At 40.8% G+C, this 19,711-nt stretch overlaps 1 protein-coding gene across 7 annotated transcripts in view; it reads left to right on the forward strand.

The window, feature by feature from the left end:
- The first annotated feature begins 2,802 nt into the window (after positions 1 to 2,802).
- Positions 2,803 to 19,711, forward strand: part of Znf644 (zinc finger protein 644) — a 76,657-nt gene continuing 59,748 nt past the window's right edge. For 2 of the 7 annotated variants that reach the window (XM_028782351.1, XM_028782353.1), the window contains exon 1: positions 2,803 to 3,101. The gene's annotated coding sequence lies outside the window, so the exon portion shown is untranslated. The other 5 variants (XM_028782347.1, XM_028782349.1, XM_028782350.1 and 2 more) reach the window with 4 other exon arrangements.

Consider the following 19,711-nt stretch of genomic DNA (forward strand, 5'->3'; position numbering starts at 1 on the left):
CTTGACTCTGACCCCAGTTTTTCATTCTTTGTGCTTTCTGGCTCTAAGGTGACAGCTATTTTTTTCTGACAGTGACTGGTGACTTTGCACTATGTGTTTCTGCTATTCTCTGATCCAGCAGTGGAGCCAGTTAACCATAAACTAAAATTGCAAGCTAGGAACAGTCCTTTCCTCTTTTAAATTCCTTCCTTGTGGTACTCTGAGTGACACAGGACAGGTCCTTCTCTACGCACTGCTTCAGTGTTCTATGTGTAAGGTTCCCTGGCCCAGTGGTTCCTTCCTTTCTCAGCATCTGCTTTTGAGATGCTAAAGAGGATGACAGTAGATGTGTTCCTTTCTCCATGTCTGAGTGAGTGATTACATGTATGTGGAGAAGAGGATGACAGTAGACGTGTTCCTTTCTCCATGTCTGAGTGAGTAATCACTCATGTATGTGGAGTGGTGCACCTGCATACATGCATGCCTGGAGTCCCGAGGGTGGTGTGATGTCTCCTTGATTGCTCATGCCTGTGGAGTCCCAAGGTTGATGTGACGTCTTGATTGCTTCCTGTCTCCTGTATTCAGCAATGTCTCTTGCTGAACCTAGGGCTTGAAGATTTAGCAAGTCTGGCTAGCCAGCTTGCTCTAGGGATCCCTGTCTCGGAGTCTCATGGGCTGCAGTTACAAATCTGATGCTATGTCCATCCAGCTTTTACAAGAGTTCTGGGATCTGTACTCCCATCTGGTCTTCACACTGAACAGTGTCCTCTGCCTCCTGGGCCAGCTCCCCAGTTCATATTAAATTCTAGATATATTTTATAGTATTTGCATACTGAATCTATTTTCTACTGCTTTATGAGGTTATTTATTCATTTATTATTTTTTTTTTCTCAACAGAATTTCTTTGTGTAGCCCTAGCTATTCTGGAAGTCTCTTTATAGACTAGGCTGGCCTCAAATTAGAGATCTACCCACCTCTGCCTCCATAGTGCTGGTAATAAGGATACTTACCACCATGCCTGGCTCTCATGAGAGATTCTGTTTATAATTTTAAAAGCTTTATTTTTTTTACTTCCCCACTCTCTATTAAATTGAAAGTTGTTTTAAAAATCAACTTTTGTTAGAACTATGAAAGCTCACTAATTCAACATTTCATGTAATCCGAACACACACACACACACACACACACACACACACACCCATACACACACACATACACCCATACACACACACACACACACACATACACACACATACACACATACACACACATACACACACATACACACACATACACACACACACACATACACACACACACACACACACACATACACACATATACATACACACACACACACACACACACACACAAAATATCTGGAGATCCTAGAAATCAGTATATTTTATATATCTGAAATGTGTCCTGAAGACTCATGTAAAAGGCTTGGCTCCAGGTGGTAGGCCTTCGAATTCTGCAGGTTAACAGACCTCATGGTCTAGAGATATGGCTCATTGGTTAAGACACTTGAAGTGCTTGTTGAGGACTCGGTTGAGGTCCCACCTTCCACATGGTGGCTTGTCATCTGTAGGTCCAGTTTCAGAGCCTGGCAGAGGCTCATTTGGACTCCACGGTACCAGGCAGGAAGCATGAGGTGCATAGCCACACATTCAATCAAAACCCATATTCATGAAATAAAAATCAGTCTCTAAAGTGCATCTCTCCCAAGCAATTGGCTGAAAATAGACACACATTTATTTGTTGTATATCTATTTGTGTCTATGAAGGCAAGCTTACATTTTGAAATAGCCCAACAGTCTTGTAGTTGTGAGAAAAATAGTCTAATATCTCCTTGCCACTTTAGGTTGTAATGAACTTGAACAGGTTACAGAATGCCGGATGCACACCCAGCAAACACTCTAGTGTCAGCAGTTATTAGCACGTGAAAAAATTAGAGTGGATAGTAAAATATCCGTTCTTTGGGATACGTTTGCTGCTGCTGTAGGCACCATTTTTCAGGAAAGATATTCTCGTTCTTGTCAAATAAACGCAATTATAGTGTATTCCTCTGAATGTTAATAATATCTTAAAGGCTTGGAGGTGCACGGTTCGTGATTACTGCTTAACTAATAAAAACTTTTTAAAGTTTTTCATGAGAAAACATTTCAGCGAAATCAAAGAATTTAGTAAGGCAGGCTCATGAGAGTATTCTAGAACGTTTAGTTCACTTTCAACAGGTTAGGAACTTGTTGGCTTGGTTCAAAAGCAAAGCGAATACCTCTAATTAGTGTGCTACTTCCCTCAGAAGCCTATGGCTGAATGCTTGTTAAAAGGGAGATTTAGAGACCCTCTGGGGAATCTATTGATTACCTGAAGAGTTAACCAGCATTTCAGAGTCTCTTTACATGACTTCAATTTGGACAATCAAGGCATGTTCCTCAGTGATGAATCTGCCCTCGTAGAGTCCAAGGAACCCAAATCCGGGGCTTCTTCGTTCTGGGTGTCTTGCTTGGGTAACTGAGTTTCTACACCTTATGCTTTGGCCACCTGGCCTGTTTAACATCATGAAACCTGTCTGTACCAGTGCTCCAAGGTAGGCCTGGCATATGTGGCTGGTTCTTTCAACAGCAGGAAAAAGGAACGGAATTTTGGCAAACCAGAGATTGCAGACACCAGAGAAGGGCCTATTCCACCTTAAGGGGCCTAGGCATTCCTGGTACTTGGGTCTTGCGGAGTTTGGTCACCACCATATTTGGAGCGTGCCTACTTTGGGGCGGGAACCTCCTCAGGAGTGGTTAGGTCACCGCTGGGGGAGGTGACCTTGTTAGGTTTTGGCACGGGAGGGCTGCAGTGCCGTGTTTCTGCCGCCCCCCGCGGGTCTGATTGGCACGGGAGCTGCGGCGGCCCGAGCGCACGGGCGCGCCTCGCTAGCCTCCCCCGGCGGCCCGCGGCCAGGCAGAGGCGGGAAAGCCGCGCGCCTGCGCCGTGGGAACCGAGGCCGGAGGCGAGAAGCGGGGAGCGGAGGGGGCCGTTGGAGCCGAGTAGCGTACAGTGCGGCGTGTGACGCGGGGACGCCGCGCGCTCCCAACGTCGCCCCGGTTTGACGCACACGGCACCAAACTGTGAGTTTCGGGGGTCTTATTTGGTCGGATTAGCCCAGGCCCCGGCCGCGTTTCGGACGTCCGGGCTGAGGCGGTGGCAGGACTGAGGGTGGCGGAAGAAGTTGTGGGGGGGATCCGGCCCGCGGCGCTTGGGCCTGGGGAGCTACGCCCTAGGCTGGCTCCCAACCCTCCGAAACGACGCGTTTTGCCGCACAGGCTAAGATGGCGGCTGCTGCCGAGGAGGCGGAGTTGCTGCTGCACAAGGAGCCCGGGCCGCGGGGTTCGGGAGGCGGCGGCCGCGGGGGGCCGCGGAACCTTAGGTGAGCGGCAGTGGCCGCCGTGGGGCGGGACTCGGCGGCGGGCGGGGGGCCTTTCCGCTGCGGCGGCGGAGGATCCGGTGGCGGACACAAAGGGGCTGAGCCGGGCTTCGGACTTGGGGGGTTTTGTTTAGTCACATGTAGCGGAGCAGCCAGTAGGGGGAAGGGGCCGAGATCCGGAGGTCCAGGGAGCCCTGCGGTCGCCATTGTAACGCCCGGAGTAACGGGGCGGTCCGAGAGTAGTCAGCCGGCGCCCCGTGCGCCGCTGCTCCGTCCCGGCCTGGAGCTCCGGCCCTGGCGCTAACTGTCTACACCCCTCCCCTGACTTTGGGACTAGAGCACATAGTCTTCCCCTTCTTCCCACTGGTCTGCAACATCTTGTGTCATTAAGTGCCTGGGAAGTAACTCCAAGAGGTAAAAAAAAAAAAAAAAAAAAGCCCAAAGGAAAAAAAAAAAAAAATCACTCGAAGTGTTTGGGTGGCTAAGGGGCTTGGTGGGTATCCAGCTAAAGCTTTTTGCCTCTCCAGGTCTGATTATCTGGCCTTTGTGTCCCTGGGAGCTTAATCTCTGCCAGAGGAAAGCAGGTGTGCTCCATCCAGTCCTCCCAAGAACATGAAGATGAGTTGTCCCAGACCCTACCCCGTGATTGGAAACTTAGGTGGTTTCTTGTTGCGAGACTTCCACAGACGACTCTCGTGTTGGGATCCACCCATGGTTTAGCGACATTAGTGGAAAAGTTTTCTTCAACTGTTTAATACTGACTTAAATGTAGTTGTTATAAAACTTGCATATTAGATTTCACATTTTATGTGATAAACTCAACGAGAAGCGATACCCACGGCTTGTGGCCCTGAAATGATGGTCCTCTTGTTTTGTGCACAATTTCCACAGAAGTACCCAAACACATCATCTGTTGTGGCCAGTCCTGATTGATGGCAAGTTTACTGTATCTGGGAGATGTGTTGGATTTGCCCTAATCACATTTTAGTTTAGTTAATTTTGGCCTTAGGAAGGAGAGTATTTCAGAACCTAAACAACTAAAGTTCCCCAGATCAAGAAAACCTACTTAAGGGCCATGTGTAAGTAACTAGGAACTAGTTGTCAGCAATTCAGCCCTACCTTGTTTCGGGTAGGTTTAGCAAGAAAGAAATGGAGATTCTATGATGAAGTTATAACTCAGTGTAGACCTTTAGGTTGGTGAAAGCTGAGTGTCTGACCTGGTACTAATGCAGTGGTTTGTATGTTGCTGTTGAAAATGTGGCTGTAAAAGTTTTAAATACTTTATATTGTGTTTGCATCATGCATTGTATTGCAAGTAACTAATACTGAAGGGTGAATTCCAAAAGAGCTGGTGCCTTGTATGTGTCATTAATTAATTACATGGACTATTAAAATACCTTTAGAGCTTTGAACTTTTTAACATTACTTAAAACTTGAGTTTTCCTTGTTTCTTTTCGGGTATGTATTTTCCCTTTGTTAGCTTTTTTTTTCAAACAGTTTTGTATTAGGCAGGAGAGATACTAACAGTCAAATGTGTTCTCTGGCTCATCCAGTTTTACAAAGGAGGATGGCTGGAAGAGTTACTGTTCTTACTCATCGCCTTAGCCGTGTGTTGAGTAGTTAGTGGTGTGATGGAAGCCGTACTCTCTATCAAACTCCTACCCTAGTCCTAGTTTTGTTAGCACTTAGTAGTGCTTTTAAAAACAAGGGGCATTGCTGAGCATACCTGTTAAAGCTAGTGAGACCTTCTGAGACAGTACATTTAGTGTTATGTAATTTTGTAGCAGTGTTGCTTATGTATATAGATTGTGAGAACTTTCCAACACTGGCATGTCCCAGAAATGCAAAAATTAAAGACAAAGAATGTGCTTGATAACTCTAGGATAGTTGGAGATAACTGATGTTCCTGCTAGGAAAGGCCAAGGAAGATGAAAGGTGTAGAAGGCCATGCTGGTACCTCTCACGTTGTAATGTCATTTTGTTGGACAAACAAACGTGCCTCTCAGACTACTGTTTAAGTGACTTTTTAAGACCAGCTACTGCTAGTACAGTCTTAGGAAATGCAACAAGAGGTGAGGTCATGTGTGATGGAGTTCACAGTGCTGCTTAGTGTGAGGCTTTTGGGTCATTTAAAGTGCTTTTTAGTTTACTGCCTTTTTTTTCCCCTAAGGTTGAAAGGCTAGGTCACAATTTTCAACACTGAATATATTTAATTACACTTAGTCTGTGCTAATTAGGGTTACTTTGAGATTATGTGTAATTATAAAGTGAGTGTCACCTGTATGCCTTAATTGCCTTCCAGGTTTTTCAGTTTGTTCAAGTTCTAGGAGAGTTTGGGTAGCAGAAGAAAAGCTTGAGAGAGACAAAATGGTGGAAGGTCTGTCATGCCAAAGACACCTTTATAGTATAGGATTAGCAGTTTAGACTCTTCTCTCAGTGTGACTCTGGGAGGAACAGGATTACTTGCTAAGTGTGCCAGTCACACAAGAGACTTGGCATGCAGTAAATGTTGGCTTGTTGAGTTGTCCAGTTGAGTTTATAGAGCATTCTGAGTGCTTAGCAGTCCTGTTAGAAAATTAAGAAGAAAGATTTAAAATTAGTGGCTTTGTAAATCAAACATGGGAGTGAATTTGGATATTCACGAGGTCTTTGTTTTTCTGCATTTATCTGGTGTATAGGTGTATTTTGTATGTGTAAACATTGGACAATTTATGAGGTGTAGTCCTAAAGGTGCTGTTTGTGACTAGGTTAATACTACCATTTATGCCATTGAAATTTGGAGGTTTTGAAAATGACTGATTCTAGCGATAGCTCACCCTGCTGGTTGGCTAAAGTATTTCTCTTTTACACAAACAAGTACCTCATGAGATCGAGAGGGTGGAACACCACATTCAGTTGAATCTTTCATCAGGGAATGGAGTCTGTGAAAAGGTCTTTTCTTGTGTTTTAAGGCCTCGGTTTCTCTGCTCCTTGGTTTTTCTCAGCTCTCCAAAGGTGACCTGTGGGGTTGCGTGTTTGAATTTAACCTGAAACTCTTAGATGATGATGGGGTTTGTATGCATCTGTGTTTTTAAATTGAAGATCTCTTGAGATTAGAAACTTGCCAGGCTTGGAAACCCACACTACACCACTCCTCTCACTGTTGTAGCTAAGGCAGGATTGTGACTCTGAGGCCTACCTGGGTTATAAAGACCTGTGGCCTTTCCAGTCCCATCCTTTTTATTCCCCCCTTCCCCCCCCCACAAGTCCCCTCTCAGTTGAGTGATATTAACAAGAAGTCCTGTGATAAAACTGTTGCTCTCTTAGAAGAAATGCTGAGATTTCAAGAGGAAAAATAGTGACTTTCTTGAGGTTGGGGAGGGAGGCTAGATTAGGCTAGCTTGTCTTGAGAAATTGCCTCTGCTAATCTTTGACAGACTTTTCTATCTGTAGAGAATTGTTGAGGATTCTTGGGTCTGTAGTTTCATAAGTAAAAGTGTAGATAAGTGATTTATTCCATGAAATTTAGTTCTATTAATGTAGATTGTGGTAGAATTGAAGTTGATTAGAATGGTCCAGACAGATTTTATGTAGTATGCCTTTCTCAGCATGTACACCATTCACTTAATGTACAGCCTTAGAAAAACCTAAGTTGGGTGAGTCTTTGGATTAAAGTACCATTTACCAAATGTACTTACCTATATTCTATCAATTATTGAATTTAAAATTTTTTGTTTTGTTTGTCTCTCCACGTAGTTCTGGCTGTCCTGCAACTCAGTATGTAGACTAGGCTGGCCTAGAACTCACAGAGATATCCTCTTGCCTTTGCCTGAAGTTAAAGGTGCTGGGACTCCAGATGTACAATACCACTGCTTGCTCAGTTATTTCAGTCTTTTAATCTTCCCCCATGGCATTTATTTGCCAACACACATACACATGCTTTTTTATTTTTTAATATCAGACCACCATTAATTGGAGAGGGAAGGTGGTTCCCAATTTGTTTGCAAATGGTTTATGAAGGTTTAGAGGAAAACCTTGCTGGGGTTGGAACTGATTGCATTTGCTAATACTGACAGATACAGAATGTATGTAAGCATGTATACAAAATCAGTTGAGGTGAGAAGAGAGAAAACTTTAGAACTGTGAGCCTTCAGATGAAACTGGCTATGTTCACATGTGCACTGTGAGCACTGAGTAGATTTGACAGCATCCCCATCTCTAGAAGTCACGCAAAGTTAGCTTTCCTAATCAACAGTAGTACCTGTCATTGTAAAGGTCCCATTTTTGGGCTATATTTACAAAAATGAGAATGTTAATAATAGACTCTTAGAGCAGGCATAAAAGTGTACCTTCTCTGATCATAGAGTAAAATCTGTAACCAGGTTAAAATTCATGATATTGCACTTACTGAGTGGACGAGCAGAGAGACTTGGGAGTGAGCGCTTTTTCGTGTTGACGCCCCTGTTTACAACATTCTGAACCTCATCGATGTCCTTTAACCTTTGGATCATGTGTCTGGGACCCTTAGAGGAGAGAAGAGGCTAAGTTGGTTATGTGTGTTGAATGTAACACATAAACACGCACACACACCCTAAGAGGGGGCTAGGGTCCCTGCTGTGCAAGCATGAGGAGTTCTAATTAGATTCTCAGTACCCGTGTGAAAGCTAGCTGAGGCGTGTGCCTGTGAGTCAGCCCCTGTAATAGGCTGGTAAAGATCTATTCCCAGAAACTATGGATCTTGAGTTTTTGGTTCAGGAGAGACCCTGTCTCAAAGAATGAAGATGGAGAGCTATTCAAGACCTCTATGAACATGTATATAGTGCCACCACCTATAAACAAACTCAGAACAACAGCTGAGGCAGGAAATGGGATCTTTCCATTGGAGAGTCCTAAATGGATTTGATTTTTTTTTTTTTTTTTTGAGACAGGGTTTCTCTGTGTAGCCCTGGCTGTCCTGGAACTCACTCTGTAGACCAGGCTAGCCTCGAACTCTCGAACTCAGAAATCCACCTGCCTCTGCCTCCCAAGTGCTGGGATTAAAGGCATGCACCACCACTGCCCGGCTTAAATGGAATTTTTAATTTCTCTGAATAGAGCATTTTCTTTGCCCATTTTCCTTTTTTTCCCGTGTTCCCCCCTGCACATATTTGATACAATGCTATCTTTTCCCCTCTTTAATATTTTTTCCCCATCACAGACACACATTCTTAAGCTAAACAAAATTGTTCAAGCTAGTAAAAGTTTTATTTTACACAAGGAGATGCGTAAACATGAGTATGTTTTATTTATGTTTAAAAGTTGTTTTCAGTAATTCAACAAAGAATAAGGGAAAGTCTCGAATAATCTTTTTCCAGACAGGGTCTCATGTCGTCCATGCTGGACCTCATTTCATCATGTAGCTGGGGGTGATCTTGACCTTCCTACTGCCTATCACATGCTGGGAACAAGTCTTCCGTCATCACTCCTGGCCTGAAAAGTTGCCTCTGATCCTACCTCGGGCATATAATAATGACATTCACATAAAGTTAATTTGTCATTATGTGTTTTTATGATGCTAACAAGGTACATATTTCCATTTTATGCATAAGGAAATAACTCAGAGTTAAAGCATTATAATTAACCTATCACTGGGTTTGACTTTGTTCCTAGAGATGAAACATTTTTATCTTCTCAGCTTGTATGTCTGTTCATCCCTTTACCCTTTTGTACCCTTTACCCTTATCTCCTGGTGTTCTAAAACTCAGCAGTATAAGAAGCATTTTCTGCCTATTCTTATTTTAAGTAGTATCTTGTTGCCCACGTTGTTAATTATGTCCATTGTACAAAGGCTCTTTGTCTCAGTAGCTGGACATTGGTGTAATGATATTGGCCAAAATTGAAGCTGCTTTTTCTTTTATTTGCTGAGTGACTAAGATGAACAAAATTAATTGTAACAGAATCTCAGTATACTGGGATTGCTACAAGTTTAATCATGCTGTCATGTTCTGTGGAGGACATTTAGTTCAAAATTAGATATAGGTAAAGTGTACATGGCATACTGAATGTAGCCATCTGAAATTAGTTTCTTATATCTCTACACTCTAAAATGCCACAACTTTTGTTAAAATTCATTAAGTTAATATTAAAAATAGGCAAGTATAGACATATGCCTCTAATTCCAGAGCTTAGTAAGTCAAGGTCAGAGGACAGCAAGGTTAAGTGGTTACATAGTTCAGGGTATCCTGGGTTACACAGTTAACTCTTATCTCAAAAACAAGACAAAATAACAAATAGCTGTAATTTTAAAAATCAAATGGACATTAGATTATTATTTTTCTATTTCTAAGGAATTTGTTTTACAAACAATAGCTTTATTTACTTTTAGCCTCTCATTTGGAGGAAAAATTTATATATTCAAAGATAATCTGTGAGGTATAATAATTGTGGCTAATATTATATTCCTGGAAGTTGTACATTTTAGATGCTCTTACTGTTATATGAGGTATTATATACCTTTATGCTCAGTTTAGCTATTCTACAATGTATGTATTTTATATATATGTATGTATATAAACACATACACAGGTAATTTCTGTCAATTTGAAAAAGAAAAGGCATGACAGTGTATACCCACAATTCCAGGGCTAGAGTGGTATTGATAAGTTAATTCCCAGGATTTGTGAGCAGTCAGGCTATCCGGGTCTGTAAGCTCCCGGTTAGTGAGAGACCTTGTCTTCGAAGAGCAAGGGGTAGAGCAGTTGAGGGGACACTCCAGCTTCTGGTCTCTATGTGACTCTTAAAATGTGTATATGCAAGTGTATAAGACACCAACAGTCTGTAGTTATATTAATAGTACAGGTCAGTACTGCACAGAAAAGGGGAGTTATAAGACTCAATTTAAATTGTAGCCACACTGAAAGAAGTAGGTCAAAATGTAAATATATTTCAACCCAGTATATCCAAAAATGCTATTCAAATATATAAATATAACTGAAATATTTACATTCATTATCTATATCAAATCATTAAAATCACATGCTACTTACATAAAGCACATTTCTATTTAGACACATACTGTTACTGAATTAGACAGTGTGGGTATAGAAAGTCCTTTCTAGAGTCTGGAGAAAGTATAAAGTTGAAACTTAATTAAATGATGGTTGAGAAAAAGGAATGCATAAGAAGAATATTACTTAAAAAAGGAAGAAAATTAAAACAGATGTACATGAACTCAACTGATAGATTGGAATTATGGCCTAGGATGTGTAAGGTGTAGAGATACAGGCTAATAATTGTATAGTAGAGTGTGCATGTGCATAGTCTCTTAGTACTTTATGAATATTGAGCTGATAACTTAGAAGAATTAATACCAATGTAGAGTAAGGAAAGTGCTGAAAAAATACCAAAGGATTGTGGCTCTTCCAAGATTTCCCATGTAGGGGGTAATGTGATTGATCAAGAAGATTGGAAAATGAGAAATGGATATTAGTGACTTACAATGATTTGTTTTTAAATGCTTTATTTAGGCAAAGCTTAACACAAATCTGTTGAGTACCAAAGAATATACACAGGTAGCTTTTTTCCTGAAATCTAGATCATGAGAATGAATATTTTTTGCAGGGGCTGGGAAGGTGACTCAATGGCTTGAGCACTTGCCAGTCTTTCAGAGGTTCTGGATTCAGTTCCCAGCACCCATACCAGGAGATTCATAACTGCCTAACTCAGGTTCCAGAGGATTATATGCACTCTTCTGGACTCTGTGGGTACTGTACTTGCTGTGTGTGTGTACGTGTGTATGTACACAAATACAGTCTTTAAACTTTTTTTTCTAATTGTAGCACTTTTATAGAGGCAAGCAGATCTCTGGGTTCAAGGCTAGCCTATACTCTGTATTTCAAAACATAACATTTCTGCACTGAAAAAGATGTTTTGTGTTGCTTTTAGTAATTCCCTGTCAGATGTAGTCAGAGTTCTGACCTTTTATCGCCCTAGGTTGCTTTTGTTTCTGAACTTATTGAGGACATACCTGGTTTTCTTTCAAAAAGTGGAAAGAGTTAATGAGTCTTATGTCCTTGCTTGCCATTGTATGAATTTAGACATAAGTCAGATGACACTTGGTATGATGGCTTTTTACCCCCATTGTGGTTTATGCCAGGATTGGAGAGGAGCATCTCAGTTTTTATTGGCAGTAACCCGTTAGTGGTTAGTATTATGACCTGGAAGAATTTAAAGATTTGAATGACCCCCACAGATAACAGCTGTCTTTTTATTCTAGTATTATTTATGCATATAGACAAGAATTATGTGAATTTTGTCTCCTTAATGAATGCCTTTTGGAGCCTTTTTAATAGTTGCTTCTCGATTAACTGCGAGGTTTTTCAGGGAGCTTAGTAAGGTATTTGATGATTTTTTACTGTAATTGTGAAGGTAGTAATAAATTGTACTTGTTTTTACAATAAGTATCCACCTCTTAAGTAAAGGGATTCTGGCATTTGTTGTTAACCTATGAATAACTGGAACCTATAGGCTGCTGCAAAATAGTTAAAGCCTGTAAAGGAGGCTTGTCCAACTGAATGTTGTGATGGGATTGCTGGTCAGGGTGATGGTGGCCTGTTATCCTAGCGTATGGGAAGTGGAACCAAGGGATTGGAAATTGAAGGTCATCTTCTGGCTACAAGGTTAAGGAGGCCATCTTGGGCTACATGAGCCTGTCTCAATCCTCTTCCCCACCCCTCATCTCCACAGAAAGAAGAAAGAAATGGAGAAATGAAATTCTCCATGTTTATCATGAAATGCTTATCATGATTTTTGCTTACAGTGCTTGAATTTTCTTTTCAGTTGGAAGCAGTAGTTACATGACTGTTACTCACTAATGCTAAGCAGTGGAAGCTGAGTATGGTATACTATTAAACTGGCACTCTGGAGAGAATTCCCCTTTCCCTGAAATCTAGACGACTTAGAGTTGTAAAGGTATATAGTAAAGAAAACATGCAGCTTTATATTTTATTATACTTCGTTTTGAAGAATGGATATGTCTTGTATATTCTGTAGAAATTACAATAAGAGGTTTTATTAATATTTAGGTTATGAATGTATTTGAGCTAATGAATAAAAATTTGTATTCCATGTGAAGAATTTTGTTTTTTTCTTTTTCTGTAATAAATATATTTAATATATTGCTGTTCTTGAGAATTTGCATAGTTGTCTTGAAGAGATGACTAACTCTATCTGCTGTATTATCTTAGGGTAAGGTTAATGTATAATTGGGTAGACCAGACATTAAAAAAAGTACATGCTTTGACTTCAAAATATTATAAAAGTGGGGGTCTTTTTGTACTAGATTTAGGAATTCACAAAAGAATTAGAACATCATTGAAGCTTTTGTGTACAGAAAACCTGAAGAACATGTTTTATGTTATTGTGTTGTTTGATAAACATTTGTGAGTTTGGTTTTGAGAAATTTGATTTTGTTTTTAGAAATATTGTTTGTATTATGTCATGCCCCACTTTTCATATCCTTATTATTGTTAAACTGTTTGAAACTTTTTATTGCAAAAATAGTTTTTACTGCAGTATGTGTTTTGTTGCATTTTCCATTGAAGCTCAGTATGTCACACTTGGAATTGTACCTGAGCCTGAGCAGCCTACCTTGACAAGTAGGCGGGAGATGCAACAGTAATCAAAATAGGAGCCAGGCAGGTTCAACGCAGAACAAACACATCTGTAAACATTACAGAGTTGAAAATTATAATATCAGTAAAAGTGATACGTTTTACAGGGGAAATCTGCCTACCACAGATGTGTTTGAACCTGGAGTGATAGAATCAATTATATATATATGTATTATGTTTAAAAAGTTTTGTTTACATCAAACGGAATTGGCAATTTATGCTTATTATACTTTCAAAAAATAGAAGCAGGGTGGAAAACCAGACTAAAAAATAATTTTCTCTACGGAAATCCAAAATCCAACAGTTTCTTCAATGAACTGTTAAAGGCCTGACATAATTAACAAAACCAGAAAACACAACCATGCTGTAGCTGTCCTGTGCTGGCTTCATCTAGGATGGTTGTAGTCTCAGTAGACTCAGTGTCTGCTGGGGGTGCTCTGCAGAGCTGCTAGTGCGTAAATGTGCGTGGATTGTTTAGTCAAGCTGCTTTGTAAAATAATACCTACATTTTGAAGAAGTGTTAGGACTCTAGTACAGGGACTTAGGGAGAAATGGCACTTCAGGGAAAGTCAGGTGAGAATTACAGGATGTCTTGACTAGAGTTAACTTTAAAACAAAGGTAACACAAACTTGATACATTGTAGCATGAACTGGAGGGATCTGAAGTTTTCCTTGGAGATTTGAAGCAAAAGGTTTCACTAATCATTGATTGACCAGAATTCCATGAAAAAGAAAAAAAAAGCTAGAATATGCTTGGGGAAGTGAGTGAAGTTTGAAGGGCCAGGCAGAGCAGAGGAGACACTAAGGGAGGATGGGTGGTGGGTAGGTTTCTGAGACCAGTTTTCAAAGTGCTGTCTCAAACTCACTCTGTAGATGAAGCCAACTTCACAGGCACAGATATGTCCTTGCCCCTGGTTCCCAAAGGCTGGGATTAAAGCTGTGTGTCACCACATCCAGCAGAAGATAGATTTAAAAAGTTGATAATATGAAATACTGAGGCTCCTAATCATGTAGTACGGATTAAAATAAATAAGAATTAAGCCACTTGGTGCTGGAGAAATGGCTTGGTGAGTAATGCAAGTGTGAGGGCTTGAATTTGATAAAAGCTGAGCATAGACTTGTGCATTTATAATCTCAAGTTCCTGTGGGTGGGGGGCAGAGAGGGAGAGGTGTGTGTGGGTTGGGGGTGAGAGAGAGAGAGGTGTGTGTGTGAGGGAGGGAGAGAGGGGTGTGTGTGTGTGTGTGTGTGTGTGTGTGTGTGTGTGTGTGGAGGGTGGTTGAGGAGACAGGTGGGTCACAGTCCCGAGTAAGGCTAGCTGAGTTGACAAGCTTCAGGCTATCTCCAGCCTCCATAGACAGGCTCCCCTGTGACTATACACATGGACACATGCACTTCCAGGAACATATACATGCCTGGGTACTAGTCACAAACTGGAACAATGTTAACTGTTTTCTGCTGTTCAACCTTTTAGTTGGTGATAAACTTTACATTTGAGTTATAAATTTTTAAAATTTATTTATGTATTTATATAGATATGGGTACTTTTCTGCATGTACATCTGCACACCAGAAGACAGCATCAGGCAGTTGTGAGCTGCCATGCGGGTGCTGGGAATTGAACTTGGGACCTTTGGAAGAGCAGTGAGTGTTTTCAACTACTGAGCTATCTTTCTAGCCCTGAGTTACAAATTTTAAGATACGTATGTCTTTTTCCATAAAAGATTCAGTGACTTGAGTTTTTGTTAAGTTTGTTGTAAAAACACTTGAGACTAGCCTGGTATACATAGTGAGCCCCAGGACAGTCATGGCTACACAGACCTTTCCCCAAAAACAAAACCCACATTAAAACCCAAGAAAGTTGTGCTGTAATGATTAAATTTTGAATGAAATATTTCAGTTCAATGGAATGTGTTGTTGAATTTTAATTAAAATAGCACATGGTAGTCATAGTGTAAGAGATAATTGATATGACAGCTGATAGAAAACCAAGCAGTAAAGTTAATGATCTGGACTTTTCAGTTTCTGTTACTAAATAGGCTCCTATTTTGAAGACTTTGCCCTGCACTCGAGGTGGGAAGACGTCAGACCTCACACTTGGTCAGGTGCTCTGCCTCTGATCGATGTCTGGGCTCAGCACTAGCAGGAGATAACACATTTAGTTCCATGACTGGTACATGCTTTCATAGTTCAGATAATTTATCTTTACTTGAATTTCTAAAAGCTCCTGAGTTGAATGTATATTATGCTTTATAATGTTCAGAAGTATATGTGTAGAATATCATTCTTAGAATAGAATTAGGGAAAACATGAAAGTTACAGCAACAGTAACATTTAAATATTCAGCTTTTTAAAAGAATTTAAAGAGTTCAAAAATTTTGGAGTAAATGGAGTCTGACAGTTTTAAGTTAGTGATGTGTTAGTTTTGAAATAAATTTATATTTTAGCCGTAATAGTATTACCTTACAGAAACATGATAATAGCTTTTAGAAACATGGGAAAATAGTTAAATTTGACTCTGTCTGAGTTACCTGTTGTCCCCCAGATCTGCTAAAGGAAAGATATTTTCCTTGCTGTCAAGTGGGAACGGAGGTTTCATGCATATTTTTCAACCTAGGAGTTCATATAGGTAGGATGGGCAAGGAGAGGCAGCAGAAAACCACTTTTTGGTAGTGTGTGTGGGCACAGAGGCAAAGCTTTCCTCAGGTCCCACTCATGCTGCTATGGCTCCTGAGCTGTGGGAATAGTGGACCACTGGCATGCTTGCTGTGGCCGTGGGTGCCTGTAAGGTAAGTAGTAATGAAAAATGGGTACCCATGGGAGCACGTGACACCATGTGAGGGGCACCAGGACCTTAAGTGACCATCAGACACTCCCTGTCTGCAGAAGCACTTAGCATAGGAGAGGTGGAAGACAGGGTCAATTTCAGAAGTCCTTAGGCTGCCAGTGCTGTTCTTGGTATCTAGGTAGACACCCTTGCTGGGGGTATTGCTTTTCTGGCTGCCTCTTGGTTATCTTGTTTTTCTAAGCCTGGTTCACCAGTTTTCTTTTCAAATGTAATTACCTGAGACTTAACCAGAATTGGTTTCTGTTCCTTACCCTTTAAAAATTTGCTGGGTTTTGTTTTTTCTTTCATGTCCCTTTTCTTTCTTTCCTTTTCCCTCTCCTCCCCTCTCCTCCCCTCCTCTTCTCTTCTTTGTTTGTTAAGACAGACTCTCTGTAAACTAGGCTGGACTTGGCTGCAAACTCAGAGATCCACTAGCCTCCTGAGTTGAAATTAAAGGCTGGTGCTACTCTGCCTGGCCTTACTGTATTTATAACAAGTGATAACTAATGATGAAAACGAAAAATAGTAAAAACAATGCTAAAACACTAAAGCAAACAGATGATACTTCTGTGCTAAACCAATAGAATGAAAAAAGAATGTAATTGTTTCATTATTCAGTGTATTAAACACAGTATTAGGCCTAAATTTATGATTAAAAAATAGCTTTGAGACAAGAACAATAATATTTCTCAAGTTAATAACTCCAGGGTTGAATTTTAATTCACCTTTAGAATTTTATAAATCAAGCAAACCATAACTAAAGACTGGACCAATTTGAATATAAATATTTTACTTAATAAAATATTCTTAATGTCCCCAGGAGAGTACTTAGTTTCTCAAATTCCTATGATTCTTGCTGGTTTATTAAAAGATGTTTTAGAAAGTTTATTGGGGTCTAGAGAGAGATGACTTGTGGGTTGTGAGCACTTTTTGCATAGACATCTTTTAAAGAAGGTTGTGTATTAGCCTCAAAGAGGGTTTTAATTTTATACAAGAGAAATTCTATAGACTGTTACTTTAGTGTAGTAGAACTCAATGTAAAGTAATAGTAACCAGAGAAACTACTATGCCTTGCTTGAACATGAAAACAATATTATCCTTTATTTGAACATGGTAGATTAAAGACCCATTTAGTATCAGCATCCTACTAGCGTTATAATATGAGATAAGAGAATGATCACTAAAGTACAGTGGGAGGAGCCTACAGTTGGTCATGAGTTGTTGGGTACAGGGACTGGTAAGACTGTAAAACAGACAACACTCATGAATCTTTTACCTTCACATTTCTTTTCTTCTCTGAACTGGAACATCTGTGTAGATGAGAATTACTAGGCACAGCTCAGGGTAAGGGTATCATACTTGAACTCAGAGAGGGTAGACCAGATAGCTACATGCTTCACTAGGAATCAACACCAGCTATTTTTTCTTCTCAGTTGTGGCTGTCAGAATCCTATCCCAGATACAAGACTGGAAAATTTATCCTTTTACAGCACACTGATGTGATAAAGGAGAACCAAATCTCAGTTGATAACAGAAGACCCAGGTAAATGGTTCAGATTGGCCATACTGTAGTGGCATCTACCCCCACACAGCTTCTGAGCAACTTTAAAAAGTATTTACTCTTAGAACTGAGGATCACCAAATATTTGAGAATAGGCCAAAAATGATAGAGAAGGAAGTAGAAACATGATAAAATGGTAAACTGTTTAGAAATTAAGGAGGAGACATAGAAATGTAGACTATGGAGTGACAGGATGGGAAGTTGAGCACACTGCAAACCTAATAGAAGAGTGGTGTTCAGAATCTTAATAGAAGGTTGGATGGTAAAGTAAAGTCTTCCACAAATGGTAAAACGGGTACACAGTGGAGAAGGTAAAATTAGAGCACATTTGGAGGTTCAACATGAGAAGACCAATTACAGACTAGGAGAGATGGATGGAAGAACTAAGTGATTATTGGGCAAGAGTTGAGTTTTATATAACAACAGGGTTCACTAGAGCCTGGCGATGGTACAGATGTGCCTGAAGCAGAATTGCGATTTGAGAACTGTGTGGGATATGGAACTAGTTCAGGTTCAGCCTGGCTGGTGATATGACAATGTCTCAAAAAAAAAAAAAAGAAAAAAAAAGAAAATGGGGGTGAGGGTTGAGGTCAGGCTGGGCTGTAGCTCAGTGATAGAGCACTTGCCTAGCATGCTCAAAGCTTTGGATTCATTCCCCAGGAAAACACAGATGCCTTACAGAATGTTTATCATAGTGTTTGAAAACATGTCCATGTTGAAGTTTTAGACAACCAGAAATAAAAGTGTTTTCCCTTTGTCACAAAAAGGATTACAAATCAGCACCAGAAAATAGTTGGTAATGGGATAATGCTTTCAAGACTGCTAGAACGTTTACTCTAACTCCTTTTGCACTCTATTAACTTGTCAAGCGTGGGACGGAGCAGGTATAAAGCCAAAACCTGGTTGGGGTTTTTAGTTCAGATGCAGTATGCCTCAGGAGGTTACCAAAAGGCACATGTTAGATAAGAAGTGATGGGGTGAACCACAAGGAGAAACGATCCCACTATAGACGGGAGTGCATAGAATCCTGCAATGGCAGTAGAGGGAGAACCGAGGACCACCAGTTCACACTGGGGCAGGAGGATAAACAGTTCTACGTGGTTTGGGGGGAAACAAAACCCTGGTTGAGCCCTTTCCAGCCCCTGGAACCAGAACTGTTGTAGATACCAGAGGTATTTTTTGTTTTAAATATTTAAGTGTGAAATACCAGTAGACCATCAGATGCCCCAAAAGTCTTGGATTTAGGAGCTCTAGATTTCAGACTTCTGGATTAGAGGAGTTTGTAGAGTGAGATTTTGTGGCTTACATTTGTAAGGGGTATTTGAATTTTTTTTAAAATGGTTGTCTGCTTTTGGTGTGTGACTTGTATTGTCCTAGCAGAGTTTGGGAATATTCTAGTTTTTTGAACTTTGAAGGAGTGATGCTAATTCTTCAGATATCTGACATAGATGCAGACCTCAGAGAAATCACCTGAACCTGTTTGTCTGTTCAGAGTCCATATTGAGTCAGCTTTGGCAGTTTATGTTCTTATTTTTTGGTTTGTTGAGACATAGTTTCTCTGTGTAGCCTTGGCTATCTTGGAACTCACTCTGTAGACCAGGCTGGCCTCAAACTCACAGAGATCCACCTGCCTCTGCCTCCTGGATGCTGGGATTAAAGTCATGTGCCACCACTGCCTGGTATATGCTTGTTGTGAGCAGGAAAGTTTTACAGTTTGCATGTCACCCTTGAACGTAAGCCATGCTAATGTGAAGAAGCTTAGAATGAGGTATTACTGTGAAGTACCTTGGTGGCTGAGGGAATTGAATTAGTGTGCTATCAGAATGAGTAGAGCTAGCCAGCAGTGTTTCTGGCCTTGAGTCTGCATTCAGCAGCATGTCAGGAAGGGGACTGGGTCTGTGGCTCCTGATTAGCTTCTCTCCTGTGATTCAGGGAATCCCTTTTGGCTATATCTGCTCTACGATGGGTGAGGCAGTGAGACATTTTGTCAGACTTCAGCTGAGTAGAGTGTTTTGGTGGTGGAGGGAGGATTCTGAAAAAGAGTAGAAGTCTGTATGCCTGTGACCCTCTGCTGCTCCCGGTAACAGACACTCGGCTACCAATCCTTACAGGGTCAGCTCAAGAACTATTGTGGTTGGAGAAAAGACTGCCTCTTGGTGGGTTTCATTGATGGTGCTTATGTGATAACAGAATACAGCAGTTTTGATTTTATTCTATTTATGTGTGTAGTATCTAGGTGCTTGGCTGGCCTATAACTCTGTACCATGTGTGTACAGTACCCATGGAGGCCTGCAACTCTG

Source organism: Grammomys surdaster, unplaced genomic scaffold (genome assembly GCF_004785775.1).
Source record: "Grammomys surdaster isolate TR1022 unplaced genomic scaffold, NIH_TR_1.0 751, whole genome shotgun sequence".
NCBI classification, from domain to species: domain Eukaryota; kingdom Metazoa; phylum Chordata; class Mammalia; order Rodentia; family Muridae; genus Grammomys; species Grammomys surdaster.